Below are 18,448 nucleotides of genomic sequence, written 5' to 3'. Positions count from 1 at the left end.
GTCAGTGAACCCTGGAATCCTGTGAAACTGAACTGGGGTGGAGCCCTCCTTTGCAGCTCCCATTTGTGAGGCTTCTATTCCTACCCCAGGACTTCTTCGGCCATTTACTTAATAAACCAGGGAATTGGCTGGCTGTGTTCAGAGGACAGAAGACAGCCAACATGATTTGTACGCTTCTGATGGGTGAGCTAGCTTGGGAAGTCACCACGGTCCAATGTGATACGGCCAGATGCTTCTTCTTCTGGACCCGCAACCCAAAAGGCCCAGCCACCTTACTGTTACTGTGCATGCAGCCTGTTTATTTATTTACTTATTCCAAAGACGTCTAGAACCAGGTACACTGGGCTGGCAAAGGCCCCATTGTACAATGTGATTAGATTCAGTTATATCACACAGTTCATGAAATTGTGCTATGATTCATTTTTACAACTTAAATAGCTATTTGGTTGGGTTGCCAGGTTGAACGTGATGAATGTGTATGATAAAACAGAACAAAGAGAAGGGCCAGTGCTTATAAACTGAAACATCAGTCAGTATATTAACCCCTTCTCTTCTTAATTGTCATGCCTTCCCAGGGACAACTGCCCCATGGTCACCCTCCTTCAGACCTCATGCCTGGTATCAGATCTGTACCACTCCCAGAGGTGACAATTTAACCTTCTTCCCACGAAGAAAATGCTCTCTAGAAGTTCACCATCTATTCCATCCATCCTAGTCCCTGTGTCAGGATAAGAGGATGAGCTACAAGTATTCCAAATCCAATCCAATCAATCCAAATCCAAGCACTTCTTAGACTCCCAATTTATATTTAGTCCTAAATCCTCTAAGTCAAACATTTAACTCATGCCCAAACTAATGTTAATCTGACCATGGCAGTCCTGCTCAGATATAAGCACATGACCTAATGACCTCAAGCCACGAGAAATAAAGCTGGACTAAAAAAGAAACCATGCATAAAATTCAATTGAAAGAACTTGAAAGACCTGCATCCCTCATCACAGCAATGCCTCTCATGATGCATAAGAGTTTATTTAGATTGTACTAGGGCAGTTCTCTGAACTGTACAAAAAAGATCTTCATGACCCAGATAACCACGATGGTGTGATCACTCACCTAGAGCCAGACATCCTGGAATGTGAAGTCAAGTGAGCCTTAGAAAGCATCACTACAAACAAAGCTAGTGGAGGTGATGGAATCCCAGTTGAGCTATTTCAAATCCTGAAAGATGATGCTATGAAAGTGCTGCACTCAATATGCCAGCAAATTTGGAAAACTCAGCAGTGGCCACAGGACTGGAAAAGGTCAGTTTTCATTCCAATCCCAAAGAAAGGCAATGCCAACGAATGCTCAAACTACCGCACAATTGCACTCACCTCACACACTAGTAAAGTAATGCTCAAAATTCTCCAAGCCAGGCTTCAGCAATATGTGAACCATGAACTTCCTGATGTTCAAGCTGGTTTTTGAAAAGGCAGAGGAACCAGAGATCAAATTGCCAACATCCGCTGGATCATTGAAAAAGGAAGAGAGTTCCAGAAAAATATCTATTTCTGCTTTATTGACTATGCCAAAGCCTTTGACTGTGCAGATCACAATCAACTGTGGAAAATTCTGAAAGAGATGGGAATACCAGACCACCTGACCTGCCTCTTGAGAAATCGATATGCAGGTCAGACAGCAACAGTTAGAGCTGGACGTGGAACAACAGACTGGTTCCAAATAGGAAAAGGAGTATGTCAAGGTTGTATATGGTCACCCTGCTTATTAACTTATATGCAGAGTACATCATGAGAAACACTGGGCTGGAAGAAGCACAAGCTGGAATCAAGATTGCCGGGAGAAATATCAATAACTTCAGATATACAGATGACACCACCTTTATGGCAGAAAGCAAAGAGGAACTAAAAAGCCTCTTGATGAAAGTGAAAGAGGAGTGAAAAAGTTGGCTTAAAGCTCAACATTCAGAAAACTGAGATCATGGCATCTGGTCCCATCACTTCATGGCAAATAGATGGGGAAACAGTGGAAACAGTGTCAGACTTTATTTTTTGGGGCTCCAAAATCACTGCAGATGATGATTTTAGCCATGAAATTAAAAGACGCTTCCTCCTTGGAAGGAAAGTTATGACCAACCTAGATAGCATATTAAAAAGCAGAGACATTACTTTGCCAACAAAGGTCTGTCTAGTTAAGGCTATGGTTTTTCCAGTGGTCATGTATGGATGTAAGAGTTGGACTGTGAAGAAACCTGAGTGCCAAAGAATCGATGTTTTTGAACTGTGGTGTTGTAAAAGACTCTTGAGAGTCCCTTGGGCTACAAGGAGATCCAACCAGTCCATCCTAAAGGGGATCAGTCCTGGGTGTTCACTGGAAGGACTGATGCTGAAGCTGAAACTCCAATACTTTGGCCACCTCATGCGAAGAGTTGACTCATTGGAAAAGACCCTGATGCTGGGAGGGATTGGGGGCAGGAGGAGGAGGGGACAACAGAGGATGAGATGGCTGGATGGCAACACCGACTTGATGGACATGAGTTTGTGTACACTCCAGGAGTTGGTGATGGACAGGGAGGCCTGGTGTACTGTGATTCATGGGGTCACAAAGAGTCAGACACGACTGAGCGACTGAACTGAACTGAACTGAGGGCAGTTCCCTATTGAACGATAAGGTAAATTCTCTAATAAAGCCAACTGTCACTTTATAAACTATAATTTTTTTAAGAATATTGGGTTTCAATTTAAAGAATCATGTAATTTTGGTGTTGGAAGAGGTCTTACCGATTAATTCTAACACTGAGTCATTTTTAGTCATTCACAGAAGGGAAACCTAGGTACACATGACCCATGTACCAATGATGGCTAGAATCTCTCTCCCATCCAATATGCTCTTCAAGCGTGCAACCTTGCTGCTTCCTCATCGGGGTAGACTAATCCCCCTACCCTTGGACCTGGCAGGCTGGAACTCCTTTCACTAATGGCAGTAGGTCATAAATGTGACACAGCTGCCATCTCATTGCTGGAACACTTGCACTGGGAGCCCTGAGCCGCCACAACGGAGATTAAGCTAACCCTCAGAGGTGGCCATACAAGAGGAAGCCAAGCCACATACGGAGGTCACATAGACGGGCGCCAGTGACAAGTCCTGGAATCTTTGAATCACTCAGCCCCAGTGCCCCAACATGCATGTGAATGAGCTTTCAGAGGATTCTGGCCCCAGCTTTGAGCCACCACTGGCCCTCGAGCCTTTCCAGTGGATGCTCCAGGCTTGTGGATCAGACACAACCCACTTCACTGTGTCCTCTCTAAATGTCTGACCCATAGATTCCAGGAACACAATAAAAGGGCTGTTTCAAGTCTCCATGTTTTGAGGTGATGCAGCGACCTAACAGGAAACCTGGGGAAGCAAAGGCCGTATCAGAACCAAACCCAGGTCTGCTGATGGTAGGTTTAGCACTGCTTCTCCTTGATCACTCTGCCACTGCAACATCTGCACAAAGCAAGATACATGTTGCAACACCACACCAACTTACTACACAGTAAATAAGGCAGACACCGAGAAAAGTTTACCTAAAACCCCACTACATCCACAATGGCTAAGCAGAGGTTGCTAATGCCCTTAAGACTAGTCAAATCTCCCCAGATGACCAACCAACAGAAAACCTACATTCTCCAGGAATAGCAGAAGCTGCATATTTGAGCATCCAAATAGAAAAATAATAATAATTATATATATATATACACACATACACAAACACACACACACACACACACACACACACACACACACACACCACCCAGCAGTCACTGACATTCACGGGCCCAGTGATTTGTTCCCAAATATAAAATTCCCTGAAAAGCAATCACTACCTCCAGATAGAGGCCCTTACATCTCTTATAAATTCCATTTTACTTTAAGCTTGGAGAGTATCAACAATCCCCCAACCCGGTCATCTGCCATTTGGGATGGTGACTCAAGTGTAGATCCTCCAGGTGGATACAGCATGAAAATGCATAGGCTGAGCAGATTTAGGATTTGAGGTTGAAATTCAAATGGATGAAGACAGTGGTAAATACCTGAGTCTTATTCTTTCCACATCCTCCCACATGAGGCTCCACAGAAGGGCATATTTTCAGATTCACCTTCTTCTCTTTAAGTGAACTCAGCCGCTAAGAATCTCCATTTCTTCACCACAAACCCAAAATCAAAGACCCAACAACATGGTCTTTCAAGAAGAAAGGCCCAAGATCTCAGCCACCCCAAAGCTCAGTACATCAGGAAGTATGAATATAGTATGCTTTCTCCCCACACTTCCCGTGACTATTTTCTGGATCCAATATTTATCTTTTTTATGGAGTTACTAAAATGAAATTTTTCAAAGGCACAAAAATTAAATCACACTTAACCAAGGCACAAAAATTAAATCACACTTAACCAATCACTTCATCAATTGTCTTTATGGAAAATAAAAACCGGAACTTTAAAATAAATCTTAAAAATACAGTAGCATCAACTCACCACACAGATACAGTCATCATTTGTGGAAGCCTTCCCCTGCAGATCCGAAAAGGACTGATGGCTTCCCCCAACTCTATCATCTAACCAAAACTATAGAATTTCCTGCATCTCTCTAACCTCTCTAGGGCGCACTGGCCCTTTCTTTTCCCTTAGGCACTTCACCTCTTCTTCTCGACCTTAGTTTCTTTCATTGTAACACACTTCAGAGAGAAAGGGACTTGTCCAAGTCACAGAACGCAGCAGGAACCTCAACTCAGGTCTGACTCTCAGTAGACTGTTCCTTTCCCCTCTCCTTCCTTGTTGAGCTTATTCTCTGTGTTCAGCTGCCCTGAGTCTTCCCCATCCAGGCCCTCACAGTGGTCACAGCACAAAAACACCCAAGGGATGCTGAGCCTGGCAGGAGGATCTCCCACCTCTGCACATCAGTGCAAAAGACCCAGGCTCCAAACTGAGAACCTCCCACTCAGATACTCCAGTACCAACTGAAAGAGGAAAAAGACAGAAGTATCCCTAAAATGGCTGAAAACAAAACAACAAAGCTTCCCTCTGGATTCCATGCAGCAAGTCACTCGAGGACAGAAGGCATAGCTTTGCTCTCCTCACATTCTCACCTTGCACCAGACACGGCACGCCTGACCACTGCGCTAACGGAGAGGCTGCAGATGTAGAGAGGTCTCTAATTTATTTCCCTCCCTGATTTATTTTCCCCCCGCACATCACTCTGGTATGACAACAATGCATAATTTGATTACACGTGATATATAAAATCATTGCAGCTGTTCAGAAATACAGCAAGAGAGTTTCAGATCCACACTCAGCAACAGACACACGGACACACACACACACACACACACACACCAGTTGGACTTTGTGCATCTCCTGCTAAAATCACACAGGAGGGGAGAAAATGAAAAGCCCTTCCTACTATTGACTATGTATTTCCAGCATTCCCTTCGCACAGGCTTTGTTGATATATTCAGAATTAAGAGGACCTCCTTTTTGAAAAAACAACAGCCAGAGAAGGTATGATGGTAGCAGACAGCATTTGGGGGTGAAATGACAACACTGCAACAGAAAAGTGAGTGTGTGTACTGGTGAACTTTACTTGACGATGCTGCTGTGAAACCGGGTGTATTTAATTCCCCTTTAAACGGCACGTAGAAGTTTCTCTCCCGCCCGCTCACTCTGTGGGCTACATACCGTGCCTAAGATTAATCCCTCAGGAGTTTTTTATTTCCTATTCTGCCTATCTTTCATCTTCACCCCAGACTAAGCAGATGGATGTGAATTCAAAGTTTTCTGATCTTTAGCACAAGTTATGGAGGGTTATCTTTGGCTGTATATCTTTCCACTGGCAGTGCTCCCTTGGTGATGAAGGATTAACCACCCCAGCTGTCTCTTCCCAGAATGATGCAGTGCCGTGCTCCTCGACACGACAGCATCACTTAATCTTAATGTCCGCTCTCCGAGCGCAGCCGCGCAGGACAAAGCCAATCAACATCAGATGCCACCAAGATGGACCTACTGCTTGGCCCTGGAGTCTCTCACCCTCTCACTCCTATTAATCAACATCATGCAACCCAATCCCAGAGTTCACTTCTCTTAAACCACAGTTAGACTAAGCTAGGGTCCGTGTGAACCATCGGAAGCACGTGGTGGGAGGAGGGCGGTGGGCGACAATCAGATGCCTCAGGAGCACAGCATGCCAAGCCACACCACTGAGACAGACTGTCCTTTTCCTCCGCCCAGCCTCCATCCAACGCCAACACCGGTTCTGGAGCGCTCAACACCGCTTCCCACGCTGGCACTGACCCACATGGCATCACAGAGATCACCTTGGATGCATCCTAACCCACCTTTCAGGAACCCCAAAAGAAACTGAAGAAAGACATGTCCCACTCACAATCCAACTGTATCAGTTCCCCTTTCCTGAATCTCCACCCCTACCAGCAGCTGACATGGGCAAAACTGGGTCTAGTATTTACTTCTTTTTGCCTAAATACACTGAGTCTACCACAGAGGGCAAAAATGGAAACCCTGACACTACCCTGCCCCAAAAAGTGCTCTGCTTGTGTGATGGGTACATACACAAATACATTAAATCCTAAATCCTCCCTCCTTTTCCTTTTCTAAGTTGACGTATCACAGGTAGGGAAAGCAGAATGGTACTCTCAGGTCTTACTCTGGCTCCAAGCAATTAGAGTAACGCACCTCCCTTTTCTTTCTCAAGGAAGGGAACAAAAAAGTCAGCCCAGATCTCAAAGGCAAACGTAATAAAACAGTAAATTATTGCTAGAGTTTACTAAACAAATGCAACCTAGTTAAATTTGGAAAAATCTTCACTTTTGCTTACATTTGCAATTTTACTGCTGAACTACTGGTATTTCTTACTTATGCAACATTAAAATGTATAAGAAATCCTCTTGTGTGCTATATCCAGCAACTACTCTTGATTTATAATACCCAATTTAGGGGGGAAAAAACACAACTAAACCTGATTTAAATCACAGATTACTCTGTAAAACACAAGCAAGGAACTATTCCAAATCCTAAATGTAATTTAAACATATTTATATTTTACAGTGATATATTTTCCCCATTCCTTGTCTTATGACTGTAAACTTTCTATAATTATATAAGCAATTTCCCTGAGGTCACAACATTGATCATAGTTATAAATTGCTCAAGTACAACACACAGTGAGTGGATAAAATACACACTGGACATCGCAAACAGGTTCATCAAATCAGGAGTGGGGCAGGAGAAGATGAGGGAGAGAAGAGTGGAGACAGAGAAGCAGAAAAATGTAACCAACAAATTTTCCAAGAAGTCACTGTACAATGTCACATCTCCTTCTTCAAAGCCACATAGAACACAATTTTTACACACAGTCCCGAGTAGAGCTTGGATATATTATTTTATGATATTCTTAACCTTCTGTCTAGTGCTCTGAAAACCATGTGAGCAGGAAACCTAGGAAACAAACTGTTGATGTCACACAGTTCAAACCCAAGTAAAAACCAAGGACAGAAGTCCTCCACAATTACAATAGCCCTTTTTTCCAGAACAGTAGTTCTCAAACTGTGTTCTCTGGAACTCTGGTATTTCATGGAGGTATTCCCTGGATCAAGCAGGTGAGATCCAGGCTTCCACTTCTTCTCTTCTTTGAAGAGAAGAGCAACTTCTCTTCATCTGTTTGCTCCCTGGGGGGCTTGGTGGAAGAAATTTTCCTTGGGAAAAAATAGTTTTAAATGTTATAAGAAAGAAAAAAAAGGGGAGTTGGAAACTACCACTGCTAGAGATGTCCCAATGAAGAATGAGATCTAAAGCAGCTCTCTGGGAGCTGTTTCCAGTTGTCAGTGATTCTGGTATACAGAGGTAATTCTCTTTGTGAGAGAGGATGAGCGTTCTCGCTGCATAGGATGCAAACGGAGCTGTTGTCAGGTGCCTCGAGTGTCCAGGGTTCCAGACAGACAGGCTGACAGGCCAGCCACCCCTGATGGCTAACAACACCACACTCCATGCCGGGCAGCTGCCTATTAGGAAGACAGCTGAGACCCAGAGGGAAGGGAGCAATCAGCGTGTGACGGGCACTTCCTTGTTCAATGTAAAATAAATTTTAAAAGACCTGTGTTCTCTGAAAGCGAGGAATGCAGCAGTTCAAATTTGTCCTCCTCGACATTTTCGAAGGAAATCTAAGCACGTCTACAGCACAGAAGCCAGGTGCAGCTCTGAGTCAATGACAGAGCTACTGCTGCATGTTTCCAGGAGGATGACCTTTTAGACACTGACAATCTGAAGCAAATCATGTTCTCCGTGTTCCCTTCACTCTACACCTCCGCATCTTCCTCTCCTCCTCCTGTCTCCACTGTCCTACTTACTCACTATTAACGGTTCCCACATAGAGCATATCTGGCTTCCTGTAGCACAACTTTCCCTCACTGGAGGTAATATTCACAATATTTAACTGGCATGGCGCAGGCATGGACCAACAGGAAGAGGAGCTGGCTATGGACAGTGAACAGTCATACACAGAGGTGAACTCAATCCATCAATGTAAGTCTTGACACCAAAAAAAGAGAAACAGTACATCCCACGAGTTAATTCTGAAAGCTTCCAAGTCGGAGTTCAAAACTCCATTCTACCATTCTATTATCTGTTGAACCTTAGGATTATTCGACTCAGAATCTGTCTCTGCCTCTGTATCACAGGCAGGATAGTTCCTGCCCGGGAAAGGTAAATGACTTAACACAGATAAAACTAAAATGCAGCTTAAGTGTTCATAAGTACAAAAGGTTGGCTGGCTGACTTCTGTTTGTGCTTGTCATTTAGAACCTCTGTTTTGTGGGTTCCCCCATAAACAAAATAAAAACAGAAAGTCTTGCACATTAAAGGGGAAAATGCCAGCCCCTGTGTGGACAATGTGAGGGGTGAAATCTCAGATGATGAACTGCAGGTAGTAAAGCTCATACTGCCAGGGTTACTACCCAGACACACAGCAGATTATTATCACTTGATTCGTTTTTTTTAATCACTGTATCAATTTTTATTAAATATATACATATAATTATTTTCATAGCAAAGCTTGATATAGCTCATGGGAAAAATCAAAAAAGCAATTAAAATCAACTGATGATGATAATATAAATATCTAATATTTTACTAAAAATTTACTATATGCCAGCATTGGGCTAAATGTTTTATTATATCAACTAATTTAATATTCATAAGTCTTTGATATAGGTAACGGAGGCTTAGAGTGGTTAAATAATTTGTTTTGACTCATTGGAAAAGACTCTAATGCTGGGAGGGATTGGGGGCAGGAGGAAAAGGGGACGACAGAGGATGAGATGGCTGGATGGCATCACCAACTCAATGGACATGAGTTTGAGTGAACTCCAGGAGTTGGTGATGGACAGGGAGGCCTGGTGTGCTGCGATTCATGGGTTCGCAAACAGTCGGACACGACTGAGCGACTGAACTGAACTGAATGTCACATTGCTCCTAAGTGACAGCATCAGGATTTGAACCAAGTCTGAAACCAAAACTTATATGCTTAAGCTCTGTAGAAGATTGCTTCCCTGAAATAATAGAAGTTCACATTTTGGTCTATTTCCTTCAGATCTTTTTCCTAAGCCTAGAAACAGTTAAGTAGGGAGACAAGCAGGTAGATGAACAAATGCAAAAAATTCCCATTGAGTCATTTAAATTTTTATATAGGATTAATCAATATAATTACTTATATATTAAAATATATTTCATCTAGGCACATCTTCAGTCTCATAAACCTTGAATTTTTTCATGTAAGATAGTTTCTCTATGGGCAAGTTTTATAAATCTCAAGCCCAAGTACTTTCCACTTCAGTTTCACCCATGAAACCCAGTTTCACCCATGAACCTTGGGCATGACTTCTCAAAGATAAGTAAACAGAGTGCAACACAAACCTACAACCCAAGGGTTTCTCTGAAAATAGCAGGGCCACACAGACCAAATATTAAAAGGAAACGGGGGGAAACCAAGAGTTTGATATCATGGAGGGATAGGAGTTTCTGTACAAATATTTTCACCAGTAAAAGCAGCTTGAGGCAACCCATTAAATGTCAATAATGGCCAGCTCTTTCCATCTTTCAAATCAAATCTTTCAAATCTCTTTTTCCATCAATTCCTGTAATTGTAGAACCAGAAACAATCCACTTGGGGCCCATTCTTCATCTCTTTCCTTGTGGGTGCTAGTGGTGGTAGACTTAATTATGGTCAGAAATTAGGCTCACTTGGCACTTTTTTTTTCTTCTCAAGGACAGAACTTTGAATTCTATTCCAGCAGGGAGAGCAGAGAGATTAAAATTCCTCAGAAAACTGAGTTACAAGACTTTGAAAGCTGAAACTACCCAGCAAGTGACAACTTCAATTCTTTCAAAGTTATTAAATTGAGGAGGAAATGGGAAACAAGGCCATCATCCAACAAGAAAGGTCAAGTTCTGCTCTCAGACACTTGGGCACAACTCCCAAGGTTTTAGTCCAACCCTACCGGAAGCTGGCACCTAAAAGTTAAATCATCATAACTGTCGGCAAAGAGCTCCTGAAAGACAACTCCCATCCAACCTGTGATCTGTCGACTACTGAGTGTGCTAACATAAAACATAAGCATTGCACAAAGGTCATCAGACCCTGTCTGCCGTCTTTCCCTGGGAACCACCCCAACTGGTCCTACTTCCTCAGGCACCCACAGAAAAGCAAGCCAACAACTTGCTTCTTGCATTTCTCAGAAAGGGTGGCCAGGCGTCTCATCAACTCTTCAGAGATGGGAAGACTAGCTTTCCACAGGTTTTCAATTTGATAGATTTCAACTATTTTTGAATATGGTCCTTTTCTTCATATATGCATCTTCTTTTTACTCTCTTCAGTAACATCTTATAGCAGCTTTCTTCATGTGAGTCCTGCATTATTTCATAGTAAATTAATTTGTAAGCATTTGATGCTATTATTAGCTGTCAGTGAGATTCTGTCTCCCTGCCCCATTTCACTATATGGATTTTTCTATATATTTTGACTAGTTTATATAACTCCAATTAGTTTGCTTTTTAGTTGACTCTCTTGAGTTTTCCAAATTAGCCACCACTTCACTTAAACATAATGATATTTTTATCTCCTCCTTTTCTTTATATATAACTGTTTTCTATTTCTCATCATACTGCATTAACTAAGGCAATGATTGCAAACTCACGTGCCCACAGGGCCAGGCAGGTAACTCAGCTGAGAAAACCCAGCTAAGGAGGACTTGCAGCAGGTTGAGAATGAGGATGTGTGTCTGTAGGTGACAGGGACATTGTGCTCTGTCCTCGTGTTACATTTAGGAGGACAGGTTTCATCTTGCCAAATTTTCAAGAGAAGCCAGAGATAAGGATTTTCTGCTGAAACTTCCAGTTCTTTAAAGAAGGTTTAAAAGGTTCAAACTATTTTTTTTTTTTTTTTTTTTTACAAACATGGATCAGGCCAAAAGAGAATGTCTGACGGTCAGACTTAGCCCAAGGGTGACCAACCAACTCTAGATGAGAACATCCAGCATTTTAGAAAGTATTGAGTTTAAATCAGAATAGAAATGAACACACTCTTCTTAGCACTGATTTCTTGTAATCTTGGGCCACTAAAGAGGATATTACTGTTTGACTTGAGGTAAAGAATCTCCATCACATTAAGTCTCTGCATCAGTTCAGCTCAGTCGCTCAGCCATGTCCAACTGTTTGCAACCCCATGGACTGCAGCACATCAGGCTTCCCTGTCCATTACCAACTTCTGGAGCTTACTCACACTCAAGTCCATCAAGTCACTGATGCATACAACAATCTCATCCTCTGTTGTCCCTGTCTCCTCCCGCCTTCAATCTTTCCCAGCATCAGTGTCTTTTCTAGTGAGTCAGTTCTTCACATTAGGTGGCCCGAGTATAGGAGTTTCAGCTTCAGCATCAGTCTATCCAATGAATATTCAGGACTGATTTCTTTTAGGATAGACTAGTTGGATCTCCTTGCAGTCCAAGGGACTCTCAAGAGTCTTCTCAAACGCAACAGTTCAAAAGCATCAATTCTTCACTGCTCAGCTTTCTTTATAGTCCAACTCTCACATCCATACATGACTACTGGAAAAACCATAGCTTTGACTAGATGGACCTTTGCTGGCAAAGTAATGTCTCTGCTTTTTAATATGCTATCTAGTTTGGTCATACCTTTTATTCCAAGGAGTAAGCATCTTTTAATTTTATGGCTGCAGTCACCATCTACAGTTATTTTGGAGCTCAAGAAAATAAAGTCTGTCACTGTTTCCATTGTTTCTCCATCTATTTGCCATGAAGTGATGGGACCAGATGCCATGATCTTCGTTTTCTGAATGTTGAGCTTTAAGCCAACTTTTTCACTATCCTTTTTCACTTTTATCATGAAGCTCTTTAGTGCTTCTTTGCTTTCTGCCATAAGGGTAGTGTCATCTGCATATCTGAGATTATTGATATTTCTCCCAACAATATTGATTCCAACTTGTGCTTCATCCAGCCCAGCATTTCACATGATGTACTCTGCATATAAGTTAAATAAGCAGGGTGACAATATACAGCCTTGACATACTCCTTTCCCGATTTGGAAATAGTCTTTGGTTCCTTGCCCAGTTCTAACTGTTGCTTCCTGACCTACATACACATTTCTCAGGAGGCAGGTAAGGTGGTCTGGTGTTCCCATCTCTTTCAGAATTTTCCAGTTTGTTGTGATCCACACAGTCAAAGGCTTTGGCATAGTCAATAAAGCAGAAATAGATGTTTTTCTGGAACTCTCTTGCTTTTTTGATGATCCAACAGATGTTGGCAATTTGATTTCTGGTTCCTCTGCCTTTTCTATATCCAGCTTGAACATCTGGAAGTTCATGGTTCACATAGTGTTGAAGCCTGGCTTGGAGAATTTTGACTATTACTTGGCTAGTGTGTGAGATGAGTGCAATTGTGTGGTAGTTTGAGCGTTCTTTGGCATTGCCTTTCTTTGGGATTGGAATGAAAACTGACCTTTTCCAGTCCTGTGGCCACTGCTGAGTTTTCCAAATTTGCTCACATATTGAGTACAGCACTTTCACAGCATCATCTTTTAGGATCTAAAATAGTTCAACTGGAATTCCATCACCTCCACTAGCTTTGTTCATAGTGATGCTTCCTAAGGTCCACTTGACTTTGCATTCCAGGATGTCTGGCTCTAGGTGAGTGATCTCACCATCATGGTTATCTGGGTCACTGAGATCTTTTTTGTATAGTTCTTCTGTGTATTCTTGCCACTTTGTCTCAATATCTTCTGCTTCTGTTAGGTCCATACCATTTCTGTCCTTTATTGTGCCCATCGTTGCATGAAATGTTCCCTTAGTATCTCTAATTTCCTTGAAGAGATCCCTAGGCTTTCCCATTCTGTTATTTTCCTCTATTTCTTTGCACTGATCACTGAGGAAGACTTTCTTGTCTCTCCTTGCTATTCTTTGGAACTCTGCATTCAAATGGGTGTAACTTTCCTTTTCTCCTTTGCCTTTAGCTTCCCTTCTTTTCTCAGTTATTTGTAAGGCCTCCTCAGACAGCCATTTTGCTTTTTGCATTTCTTTTTCTTGGGGATGGTCTTGATCATTGCCTCTTGTACAATGTCATGAATGTCCACCCATAGTTCTTCAGGTACTCTATCAGATCTAATTTCTTGAATCTATTTCTCACTTCCACTGTATAAACATAAGGGATTTGATTTAAGTCATACCTGAATGGTTAGTGGTTTTCCCTACTTTCTTCAATTTACGTCTAAATTTGGCAATAAGGAGTTCATGATCTGAGCTACAGTCAGCTCCTGGTCTTGCTTTTCCTGACTGTATAGAGCTTCTCCATTTTTCAGTTCAATGCAGTCACTCAGTTGTGTCCAAGTCTTTGTGACCCCATAGACTGCAGCACGCCAGGCCTCCCTGTCCATCACCCGCAAAGAATACAATCTGATTTTGGTATTGACCATCTGGTGATGTCCATATGTAGACTCTTCTCTTGTGTTGTTGGAAGAGGTTGTTTGCTATGACCAGTGCATTCAAGAGAACGCAACACTCTTGTTAGCCTTGTTAGCCTGCTTCGTTTTGTACTCTAAGGCCAAATTTGCCTGTTACTCCATGTATCTCTTGACTTCCTACTTTCGCATTCCAGTCCCCTATAATGAAAAGGACATCTTTTTTGGATGTTAGTTCTAGAAAGTCCTGTAGGCCTTCACAGAACCATTTCAGCTTCTTCAGCATTACTGATCAGGGAATAGACTTGGGTAACTGTGATATTGAATGGTTTGCCATGGAAACGAACAGAGATCATTCTGTCATTTTTGAGATTGCATCCAAGTACTGCATTTTGGACTATTTTGTTGACTATGATGGCTACTCCATTTCTTCTAAGGAATTCTTGCCCACAGTAGCAGATATAATGGTCATCTGAGTTAAATCACCCATTCCAGTCCATTTTAATTCGCTGATTCCTAAAATGTCAATGTTCACTCTCGCCATCTCCTGTTTGACCACTTCTAATTTGCTTTGATTCATGGACTAACATTCCAGGTTCCTATGCAATATTGCTCTTTACAGCATCAGACTTTATTTCCATCACTAGTCACATCCACAACTGGGTGTTGTTTTTGCTTTGGCTCCGTCTCTTCATTCTTTCTGGAGTTATTTTTCCACTGATCTCACATAGCATGTTGGGCACCTACTGACCTGGGGAGTTCATCTTTCAGTGTCCTATCTTTCTGCCTTTTCATACTGTTCATAGGGTTCTCAAGGCAAGAATACTGAAGTGGTTTGCCATTCCCTTCTCCAGTGGACCACATTTTTTCAGAACTCTCCACCATGACCTGTCCATCTTGGGTGGCCCTACAAGGCATGGCTCATAGTTTCATAGAGTTAGACAAGGCTGTGGTCCATGTGATCAGTTTGGTTAGTTTTCTTTGATTGTGGTTTTCATTCTGTCTGCCCTCTGATGGATAAGGATAAGAGGCTTATGGAAGCTTCCTAATGGAAGAGACTGAGGGAGAAGATGGGTCTTGTTCTGATGGGCGGGGCCATGCTCAGTAAATCTTTAATCCAATTTTCTGTTGAAGGGCGGGGCTCTGTTCCCTCCCTGTTTGACCTGAGGCCAGACTGGGGTGGAGGTAAAGAAGATAATGGTGGCCTCCTTCAAAAGGTCCCATGCTCACACTGCCGCACTCAGTGCCCCTGACCCTGCAGCAGCCCACCGCCCACCCACGCCTCTGCCGGAGACTCCTGGACATTCACGGGCAAGTCTGGGTTGGTTTCTTGTGGAGTCATTGCTCCTTTCTCCTTGGTCCTGGTCTTCATAAGGTTCTGTTTGTGCCCTCCAAGAGTCTGTTTTCCCACTCCTGTGTAAGTTCCAGTGGCTCTATGGTGAGTTAATGGCAACCTCCTCCAAGAGGGCTTATGCCAGACCCAGGTCTGCTGCACCCAGAGCCCCTGCCCCTGCAGCAGGCCACTGTTGACCCGTACCTTCACACTTCAGTTCAGTTCAGTCACTCAGTCACATCCAACTCTTTGCAACCCCATGGACTGCAGCACACTAGGCTTCCCCGTCCATCACCAACTCCCAGAGCTTACTCAAACTCATGTCCATCCAGTCAGTGATGCCATTCAACTGCCTCATCCTCTGTCAGCCCCTTCTCCTCCCACCTTCAATCTTTCCCAGCATCAGGGTCTTTTCTAGTGAGTCAGTTCTTCACATCAGGTAGAAGGCAATGGCACCCCACTCCAGTACTCTTGCCTGGAAAATCCCATGGATGGAGAAGTCTGGTGGGCTGCAGTCCATGGGGTTGCTAAGAGTCGGACATGACTGAGCGACTTCACTTTCACTTTTCACTTTCATGCTTTAGAGAAGGAAATGGCAACCCACTCCAGTGTTCTTGCCTGGAGAATCCCAGGGATGGCAGAGCCTGGTGGGCTGCCATCTCTGGGGTCACACAGAGTCAGACACAACTGAAGCGACTTAGCAGCAGCAGCAGCCAAAGTATTGGAGTTTCAGCTTCAGCATCAGTCTTTCCAATAATATTCAGAACTGATTTCCTTTAGGATGGACTGGTTGGATCTCCTTGCAGTCTAAGGGACTCTCAAGAGTTTTCTCAAACACCACAGTTCAAAAGCATCAATTCTTCGGTGCTCAGCTTTCTTCATAGTCCAACTCTCATATCCATACATGACTACTGGAAAAATCATAGCTTTGACTAGATGGACCTTTGTTGGCAAAGTAATGTCTCTGCTTTTTAATATGCCATCTAGGTTGGTCGTAGCTTTCCTTCCAAAGAGCAAGTGTCTTTTAATTTCATGGCTGCAGTCACCATCTGCAGTGATTTTGGAGCCCAAAAAAATAAAGTCTCTCACTGTTTCCATTGTCTTCCCATGTATTTGTACCTTCACAGGAGACACTCAAACACAGTTCTGGCTCAGTCTCTGTGAGGTCTCTGGGTCCTGGTGCATACAAGGTTTGTTTGAGCCCTCTGAGTGCCTCTGGCAGGTAACGGGGTAATTCTAAATGTGATTTTGCCCCTTCTACCATCTTGCTGGGGCTTCTCCTTTGCCCTTGGATGTGAGGTATCTCTTTTTGGTGGGATCCAACATTCTCCAGTCGACAACTGTTCAGCAGCGACTTGTAGTTTTAGAGTTCTCGTAGGAGAAGATGAATGCATGTCCTTACACTCCTCCATCTTACGCCACAAATGCACCTCGTTGTCAGAAGTCACCGTCTCCTCACTGATCTTTCCCTCACTGTGATCTGATCTGGAGATGGAGGAGCAACAGCAGAAGCACTGAGGGACAGCAGGCAGCAACAGACGAGAGGGTGCAGGGGCCGTGGCTCAAGGGCCTCATCATGGTGGATGCCTCACCCAGAATGGTGCCCCCACCCCAGCCGGGAACCCCAGCCACCCCTGCAGGTGCATAAAAGCTGGTTTTGGGGGAATATTTTATCAGAAATAAATTTTGAATTATGTTCAAATAATTTGGCTCTCCGTTGACTCTATGTGATTATTTTTATTAATAATTTTAACTAGCAAAGAAAAAAAAGAATACTTAAGGTATAGGAGAGTTTACTACCACTTTAAAAAATGTAAACAAACTAAGTTTTTTAACTTCTTAGTTTTATTTTATTGGTTCAACCCTTAGTTGTGACTTGCTTTCTCACCCATACTCCAGTAACTTATGCTCGTCTATCAAAGTCCTAGTCATAAAACTGCCACTGACATCATCAGCTTCAAAAAACTATTCACAACTGGATCCATCATCAACTCAGTCTACACAACCAGCTTCAAATTCCAAGGCAATTCCACACCACAATTCACATCTGTATTCCCAAGTCCACTTTGATATAGTTCACTCTTTGGAAAGATGTTAGAATGACAAATCTTCTGGAAACAGGTTTTGGTTGGAGGGTGAGGAGGGGAAACAGTATTAAATAAAAAAGATATAACTGACTCAAGACAGCAAAAGACATTCAGTGCATGAATGTAAAAACATCACTAAACCTGGCTTACAAAATTGTTAATTATACATTTGACAGTGAAATATCACAAACAGCTGGGGCTAAAGAATACAAACCCACACAGGGAGAGGGTAGGAGCAGGGGAAAGTACTCAAACACCATCACAGAGGATGCTTCAACTCAACCTCCTCTGCCGGAGTCACTTTAACACCCACAAAGTAGGTTAACTACTTCACCCAAAGTTCATGAGCCTACTTCCTTACCTCCTAGACCCAGGCTTCTAAGTACAAACTCTAACTTGGAAATCCTTCTCCACCATCTAAGCAAGTTGGGCTGTAAAGTTTGTGGCCACCAGAAAGAGCTTGGTCAGAATCAAAAACCATGCATGTCCTGTGGCTTTAAGAAGAAAAGTCATGACTTTGAGAAATTTAGTCTTAATTTTTTTCAAAATACATCACGAGTCTCCATGCCTTGAGAGACTCCTCCAGAAAAACCCCCAGAGCCTGACATCCCATCTCAAATACAGGCCCAAGTGCTCACCACATCTGCCAGGAATCTGCTCTCCTGGGACACTTCCCCAACCCACAGGGAGGAGTCAGGATCAGAAACACTCACATGGAGTTCAGAAAATTTGCACCAGCAGAGTCAATGACAAGGCAAAGCCTGGTGGGTTTGGGGGCAAGTAGGACAACAGGAGGATGGAAAAAAAGTCTAACTCTTTAGGGACCCCTTCAGCAGTCCTATGCTAGAAAAGACACAGACTCTCCCACACATGCTATAACGGTAACTTAGGTCCCTCCCCATAAGACATATCTGGTGGCCAAAAAAAAAAAAATGCCAACTAGTGTTTAACTCCCTGGTACATTTTAACATAAGTGACAGTCTGAAGGGTACAAGCTTAGATAAAATATTAGCAT

At 42.9% G+C, this 18,448-nt stretch overlaps 1 protein-coding gene across 1 annotated transcript in view; it reads right to left on the bottom strand.

The window, feature by feature from the left end:
* Positions 1-18,448, bottom strand: part of LRMDA (leucine rich melanocyte differentiation associated) — a 1,201,191-nt gene that overhangs the window by 981,360 nt on the left and 201,383 nt on the right. The window lies entirely within an intron of this gene.

Source organism: Bos indicus, chromosome 28 (assembly GCF_029378745.1).
Source record: "Bos indicus isolate NIAB-ARS_2022 breed Sahiwal x Tharparkar chromosome 28, NIAB-ARS_B.indTharparkar_mat_pri_1.0, whole genome shotgun sequence".
Taxonomy (NCBI): Eukaryota; Metazoa; Chordata; class Mammalia; order Artiodactyla; family Bovidae; genus Bos; species Bos indicus.
The sequence above is the reverse complement of the archived record's forward strand: the minus strand, read 5'-3'. Positions and strand labels throughout refer to the sequence as shown.